This window comes from Vanellus vanellus, assembly GCF_965231255.1.
Source record: "Vanellus vanellus genome assembly, chromosome: 5".
NCBI classification, from domain to species: Eukaryota; Metazoa; Chordata; class Aves; order Charadriiformes; family Charadriidae; genus Vanellus; species Vanellus vanellus.
In genome coordinates this window covers 65,051,758-65,059,615 of record NC_138910.1, presented here as the reverse complement: position 1 = coordinate 65,059,615, position 7,858 = coordinate 65,051,758, and the positions used below count along the sequence as shown (strand labels likewise).

The 7,858-nt window shown below is 38.1% G+C and overlaps 1 long non-coding RNA gene across 1 annotated transcript; it reads left to right on the top strand.

The window, feature by feature from the left end:
- Window positions 1-3,704: 3,704 nt before the first annotated feature.
- Window positions 3,705-6,591, top strand: LOC309672707. The gene is made up of 3 exons (XR_014269255.1): window positions 3,705-3,755; window positions 5,147-5,254; window positions 6,128-6,591. It is a non-coding gene; the product is annotated as an uncharacterized lncRNA (long non-coding RNA).
- The last annotated feature ends 1,267 nt before the right edge of the window (window positions 6,592-7,858 follow it).

The window sequence follows — 7,858 nt, the reverse complement described above, 5'->3', positions numbered from 1 at the left end:
CAATTACCAACAAAAACGTATGGAAAAGATTTACACTCTATCTGATTTACACAATAATTATACTTTGAAAGCTTAGAAATAAATGGCTTGATCCTTGAAATCATTAGTTACTATACCAAATGTAATTGGTGTAAACTAATGAGTTTACTGGATGGCTGACCCTTAATTACTGATTACAGTTAAACTCTAGCCAATCAAAAATGAGTTTACTTATAAAAGTACAGTATAGTATTAACAAGCATTACATTTCCAAGTAAGCAGCTTTATGATTAGTTGTAGCACACAACTCAAGCCTGTTCAGGGCTATCAAAAGCAGCTTTTTAATAATAGTGCACTAAGCAACCATCAGTCTCCTTACCTCAGCGTCTATCAGAGAAACAGAAAGAAACCACATAATTAATCATCTCATGCAATAGAAATAAAGCATCTGGGCCGGATCCAGGCAGGATATACATAGCTGCCTTAGTCAAAAGAGCTGCAAGAGGCTGGGGATTCACTTTAAGATAGGATAACTGACATGGGGAATTCTGGCCCTCTCTGGGAGCAATATGCGGTATGGAAGTTAAATATTGATTGATTGTGTGCAGTCCTGTGCGATGTGAAGAAGCCTATCGACAAAATAGGTTTAATAATTCTTTGAATTGAGGAAGATTCCTCGAGCAGATTCAATATGTGGTGAGAAGACATTTGGTTACCCTACTGTCAATCCCAAAAATTCAGAAATCACAACTCCTCACTATTTCTTAGATCAAATGAAGAATCAATTTTTAAATAAAATACTAAATGGGATTAAATTATTTTCTATTTGTTTCTGCTTGATCTTTAAGAGTTAACGGTTTTACCCAATGAGGAAGACTCAAAATTCCTATTAAAAAAGTTGAAAGCAGATTTGTATAAAGACCATGATTCCAGAGCTGGGACTTTAGATACATCAAATATTTTTTATAAAATCATAGGACTTTACAATACTTACAGTCACAACCTTAAAGGTACTTAGGTAAAGGATTCCAATGTTTTAAAGATGTGGAAATTCTCCATCTCCTAGGACTTTCCTGTGAATCCTAAACTTCAGATGGGAGACTGATGCTGGAAGGCACGAGCATTAGAAGACCAAGTCTGACACACTGCTGCTACGAAGATCTAGTTGGAAGAGTATGTATTTGCTCGACCTCTGTAGCCTGTGTGCTCTTCAGATCACCTGACGGACCTCACAGGGGCCAGGATTCATTCTGTTGGGATTACAGGTCTCCCATTTCTGCTTTTCTCCATGATGTTCTCCCTGGTGCTTGCCTTTCATAACGAGATAGGCTCAGCAGAGCCTTATCCGATGGCTCTTTGGCACAAGTGCTGTAACACTTGTCTGTTTATTAGTGTAAAAATTTTCTTTAAACTCAGAAAATGAAGAGTAAATTAGTTCTTAGAATGTCTGCACGTGGGTTAAAGTGAAATTCATGCAGTTACTGAACTCCTATTTGTGAGATGTGTCTGGGGTCAAGAAAAGGTTAAAGTTGTTTACTGCCTTCACGCTCTGGTCTTAGAAGTTAATTCAGAGCTGTGCTGTGAGCAGCTATAGAGAGCAAGTCCTTGGAACAGTGAATTGCTGGATTGCTATCAAAGTCCTTGGGCCTTAATAATAAAATTAGGTTTTTTTTCCTAAGGAAATCCTAGCAGGGACTTTACAGTCATATAAAGTCATTAAGCTGGTTTACAACATAACTTTAAAGATGTTTTGGAATGATCAGAGTTTGTGGGAAGGGATCATATTTTTTATCATTTGTGGGATATCCTTCAGCTGTCATAGCTACAACACTGCCACTTGGAATAGCTGCTCTACAGTTCAAAAAAACAAGACAAAAGACAAGGCAACAGGGGCATACCGGTCCAGAGAAAGCTTGTTGAATTGAATGGATCCCATGCACTTCCTGACAATCAGCTCCAATTTTGTAGGAGGAGGTAATGAAGGTGTTCTACTGCAATTCCACAAAAGCAGATAGAGAGCCGAGGAAGCTTTACAAGCACTGCTTTTCACAGTTCTCTGGTGAAGGGTTCAGGGGTGAGCGATTTAAAGTCATGGAAAAGGAAGAAGGCATATTTTCCAAAACTTCAAGATCCTGTGAACTCAAAGACAGAGGAAACACTACACTAGTCAAAAACTTTCCTCTCCACCTCCTGCACAGCAGTGCTGGTAAGAAGGCGGCTGCCATTTCTGCGCTGCTAATGCCGAGGCAACACCCTCTGCTGCAGAAGAAGGGAGACAAGGAATCATTGATTCAGGAGAAGGGGAGCAGGCTATGGACAGGCTCCCCTTCCCCAGCCTGTCACCCCTGTGGCACAGAGGAAAGAGGGGGTTCTGGATGGACCGTCGGAACAAGCGCTGTAGGGCCTCACTTTCCTCCATTTCAGTGAACTATGCCTAACTGCTTCTGTGAAAGAAAGCATCAAGCCCCATCTTGTTCATAGAAATACAACATATTTTAAAGCTGTAGTTAATGGATAAACTGTTTTCTGATTGGATGAGCTGCACAATAAATCTCTTCCTGAGCCAAGTGCAATGCAGCTTATTCAGTAACAGTGAAATGAGCCACTGTCACTTTGCTGCTCTTGCATACATCAGGCAAAACGCTTCCATCTTCATCAGTCTTTTAGTGAAATAGAAATAAAACAATTGTAACAGAATGGTGTCACTGGATCCGTGGCACCTGCTTTAAAAATAAATCTCTTAGCTTTGTCTTCACTATTACTTTCAATAAATGTCCTAGCATTGCCACAGCATTTATCTAGCAGCAGGAAACCATTATCCTATGACAACAATCTATTCCATTAACATTAGCTCTTAATTGTAAGATTGTTTATAAGACAGCAAAAGCTACTGAATCATAGTAGAATGATAAAAAGAGTTATGGTCATGGAGTATAGTAGTCGCTCCAGTTCTGAAAAACAACTTAAGAAAAGTAGAGGGCTATATTTTTATATGAAAAATAATGTAATATTCTTACACAAGAAAATGCTTTTAAATAATGGATTACATCAGCAAAGTAACTATTAAAGAGTTAATGTTAAAAACTGTTACTAAGAAACTCTTGCTTTGATAAATGGTATGACTGAAAAACTGAATAGAAGGCTTAGAAACTCTTCCTGAAAGCAAGGCTGCGCCGAGTCAAACAGAGAAATCATAATAACAGAAGCACATTTGTCTGGTGGAGTGAACAGAAGGAATGTTGCAGAATTGAGATATGAAGAACCTCACTGCAGAATAGAAGGAGAACTGTCATTCTGATTGTTTGTCATTATTGTTTCATGTCCAGTTAAGTGAACTTAGAGTGACAGTCGTGTCATAACTACTGGCATCTATGTAAATTTCAAATCAAATACGATAGAGGCTTTTCTGCCAGACACAAGTCACCAGACTGCTCTTCCTCTTTATTTTTGTAACCCTCCATTTTCTCATACTGCACTGCTAGCCCTTAAATTAAAAAGACAACTTCAACAAGAGATCCCTGTAGTGCATGCATTTCAGTTCTCAGTCCATACCTTGCTTTCTCTCAGCTCTTTGAAACAATGGCTAATGTCAAATTTCCATCAGACACAGTCACAACAAACATCTAGATGTATTAGCTGAAACTATGCCTTCCCATCGATGGTGTATGATACAACAAAATCCTCTGAAACTCCAGGTTGTGGACTCCCCCTGAAGACCTACAGAGAAAACGGCTCGAGCAAATGTTCCTCCATTGGTTCACTGTAGCCCAAGCCAGGTATGACAACGGTTTCCTCTGTGGATAGGTGCAAAATAGGTGGAAAAGATCAATCACAGACCTTTCTGTAAATCACAGCATCGTTCAGAGGTTATGGGAACTTCACAAGGCTCACAGATGTACTCCTCCACGGTAATGAGTTACAGTAAATAACTTATTTCCTGGATACACTCATAACAGGCAGATATTCTAATGACACATTAATGCTTCTGGACACACACCTTTGTAAATTATTTCAGTGCAATTATAAAGGTATTATGTGTGGCCAACACCATCAAAAAATATTAAACATGCTGTTTACTCACTCGGGCATAATACTTATTTCTTCTGCATATTTAAACTTACTTGGCTAATTAATTAAATAATATAGGCAAGAGTTAAGTTTTCATTTTTCATTGTAACACATTATTGCAGAACATTGTATTTACTAGATTCTGCACACACAAAAATCATACCAAAGTGCAGCTACGTTCTTCAAAAAATGTTCCTTTGACAAAGGAAACTGTAAAAATGGCTACAAGAAAAAAATAGTCAGCTCTGAGTAGAAAACATCTAATATGTTTCAATGATTTCTTATCTCAGAGGGAAAAGAAGACAAGTTTACTTTCTCCGCTGAAATTTTTTGAAGTGAATTCTGACTGAAAAGAAGTAGCAGTGATTTAATAAAAACATGCTGTTAAAAAATATCATGTACGTTCAGAAGCATAAATGATGGTGTTTTAAACATATACCTCTGCATTAGGTAAAAGCATTTTGGTCAGCTGAATTAGTCAGATTTACTTTTTTTAATTCCTTTCCAGTTGATCTTTTTTGTTCTGTAAATTTAAAGTAGCTCAGTAGCTACTTTTACCTGTAATTTGGGCCTTCAAACAGCACCAAATTGTGCCGTCCCATCCTCTAATCTGACCATTTGTTATGGTGACCAGCAAATAGAGGCAACATGTTAATGCAAGTTCTATAAGAGTATCTTTGGAGAAAACTTTTTTTTACTTTAAAGGCTAAGTTCCATATAAGTTTACATTTTTAAGTATTTGTCAAAGGGTTCTTTTTTTCTTCTTAAACATAGTGACATCTGAATCATAAAAATACTCTATTCATGTTTATATTTGTGACAAAATATCACTCTACAGATATGTCATCACAAAAATCAATTGTCGGTCTATATTTATCAAAATAATTTTGACTGATTTGCTTAAAAAGTGCCTTATTTTATTAGACTGTGGAATGTAAAGCCCACTTTCAAAATTCATACAGCATTTCCAATTGTAAGATTGTTTTATGTAGTGAACTTATTATTACATATGCATATTCTAGTGGCCTCTAGAGACTTTTAATTTAAAACATAAATTACATATAATTTCAAACTCTGTCATCTTTGACTTTTGTCGCAGAACTCACTTCCAGGACTTTCTGCTACTGATGGCTTGTAGTAATATATCAATTCTCCCAACAGGAATGTGCTCAGGACAAATTAGTGAATGTAATTTTAGCCATATAAGGTCAGTACAAATATAGCCTTAGCTCTTCCTAAAGTGGACTTCATTGTTAATATAAATATATAGCTATAATTGCTGACATTTATATTATTTGGCTCCTGTCCTAAGTTATGGATACAGTGATGATAAAAGGGTCTTGCAAGCCCTTACCTAAGCGAACTATGCTTACTAATTACCTTCCATGGTTCTGTGTTCCTGTAAATAAAGTTACTCATGTATTTATAAGAAAGTCAAAATCTATATACATATTTCTAAAAGTGAATTATCTTGCTCTTTGGGGCAAACAGTACAGTCTTTTCTGCTTGGAAAAGAACGCTGAGAGTAAAGCCATCCAGGCTTCTTCCCAGCTTCTGCCAGGATGCATACTCTCCCATATCGTTGGATATCCGACCTAAATACTTAATCCAGTCCCATTTTTAAATTGCTTGAGGCCCAAACCCAGAAGATTCTATGCAAGTAAAAGGATGCATTACTTTAAAGTAACAAATGGCTGTTGATTTTTCATCACTGTTTCCAAAGAGACTGGGGTCAGAGGGTTTGTTTTAAAGGTCTAATTGTTTGTTCAAAAGGTGTAGCTTGCAAGACACAAGGACTAGCAAAGTGCAGCATGGAAGATCTCAAGACAAAGCAGCAGCCTCAACATTTCTCCCTAATGAGAAAAGGAAAAGACAGTCAAGGTCCCATAGGAATGCAGTATTTAGGGAGAGAACCAAGACTCCTTTCATGAATGGAGTGATAACCCTGATGAATTCTGGACTACCTGCTATCTGAGGGGCACGTCTAGGTTTAAGAATGATTTGGATCACAGGCTGTAACATTTTCCAGACATTCAGATTGCAACTACTAAGCCAGCAATTTTATGCTTTCCTTTCCCAGACTCCAACAGTACCGCGATATAAGCAGCCAGATTTTCTTCTGCATTGTGCATTCAGCCAAAATTAACAGTCTTCAAGGATAACGTATGCCAAGTGAATTTAAATCTTGCGGACTCAAATCGACCTAAAGTTGATGGATACATTCATGCCTACTGCTGAAATCTACCAATTACACAGAACTATGTTAACTTACCATAGAAACATCTCATCTAATAGCACAGATGATGTTGAACTAACTAATTACATTATGGCACATAGACAATGAAAAACATAACGAAGATGACAGCACAGCAACAGCAGATGCTGCACAAAAGAAAAATTAGAAAAATATTGCTCTGCAAAATGCTTTCAGTTAAGGTTTCCTCTATTAAAATTAATCACAAAAATTAGTGAAGATCAGATTTCAGAAAAAGATATGAACATTGTAATGGTATTTGGAAGACGTCATTAAATCATTTAAAGCTCTGCTCCTTGAGAAGGTAATTCCCATTTTTCGTATCACTATCAGTTTTAAGACTAGTAAACATTTTAGTGCCTATGGCAGACTTTCTTGGTAGAATATCTTTTCCAATAAGGAGAGGTCCTGATGGCTCTTCCAGAGTCTGAATTTGGTAGCTTCCAGCCATTACAGGCTTAGATAATTAGACAACTTAGATTTTATTTTAGCTTGGCATTTGCTCTATTCTTGTGCTCTTAGCTATCAGAGAGCTAGAATAGCAGTGACTGTTGATTATCTGTAGCATGCCTTGTTACTTTATATATTTTAAATGGTACCAGATCCTAAATAACAAATCTAAAACTGCTGAGTAAGTTTAAATGTAATATGTACATGGAGATTACATCCAGATGATATATTTCATAGACCTATGCTAAAAAAATACTTTACTCTTAACCACAACACCGGTCCTCTCCCCCCTTTCCCCATGGAACCTTTCCACAAGCTCCCAGTCCACTTTATGCACAGAGTCTGAACATATCCCAGTCTACAGAGAAAGGCAGAAATAGACTTTTCTCCTGCATTTAAATCATACCTCTGGTGCCATTCAAATTTCAGTATTTTATTTGCTATATAACTAGAAACAAAACATATCTACGATATCCTATGCTTTCCCAAGTACACTTTTCCTAGCTAGACATTTTTTCCTTAAATTTTAACTGGTTACTGGGCACACGTCGTCGTGGTCCAGCTGAGGCCAGGGATGCAGAAATGAAGGAGGCCCACAGATGGCGATGTGGTTAAAGTACACCTGGGCTGTGATTCCCGAGACCAGACTTACCAGTTGGCCTGTCAGAGGGAAGTCGGGATGCATTTTTGTACCAATGCACTTATTTGTAAATAAGTACTCCCAGCTAAAGTTTCGTATACCTGTGTGAGTACATCCCTTCTACGTTAGCCTCCAGCAGGAACAGGTTTAAAACACTTTGTTGCCTGGGACAACAGAGAGGCGGTGGACACATGCAGACACGTAATTCAGTCACGCTGCCATCACTAAATATTTATTTGACAACAGCAATTAACTGTACCCCCCACGAGCTTTGCCAGGACCTGTCCTGCCCTCTCCTGCAGTGCAGGTCAGTGTCAGCCTGCGCACAGGCAGGGATGCTGCCCCGGCCTTGCTGCTGTTGCAGCCAGCCCCACCGTCCTCATTGCATTGGCTGCTACTTACGTCAGCAGTCAGGAATCGAGAAACTCGTATGGTGAAGTTTTTCTGTTCTTTCACAGATCCGGGAA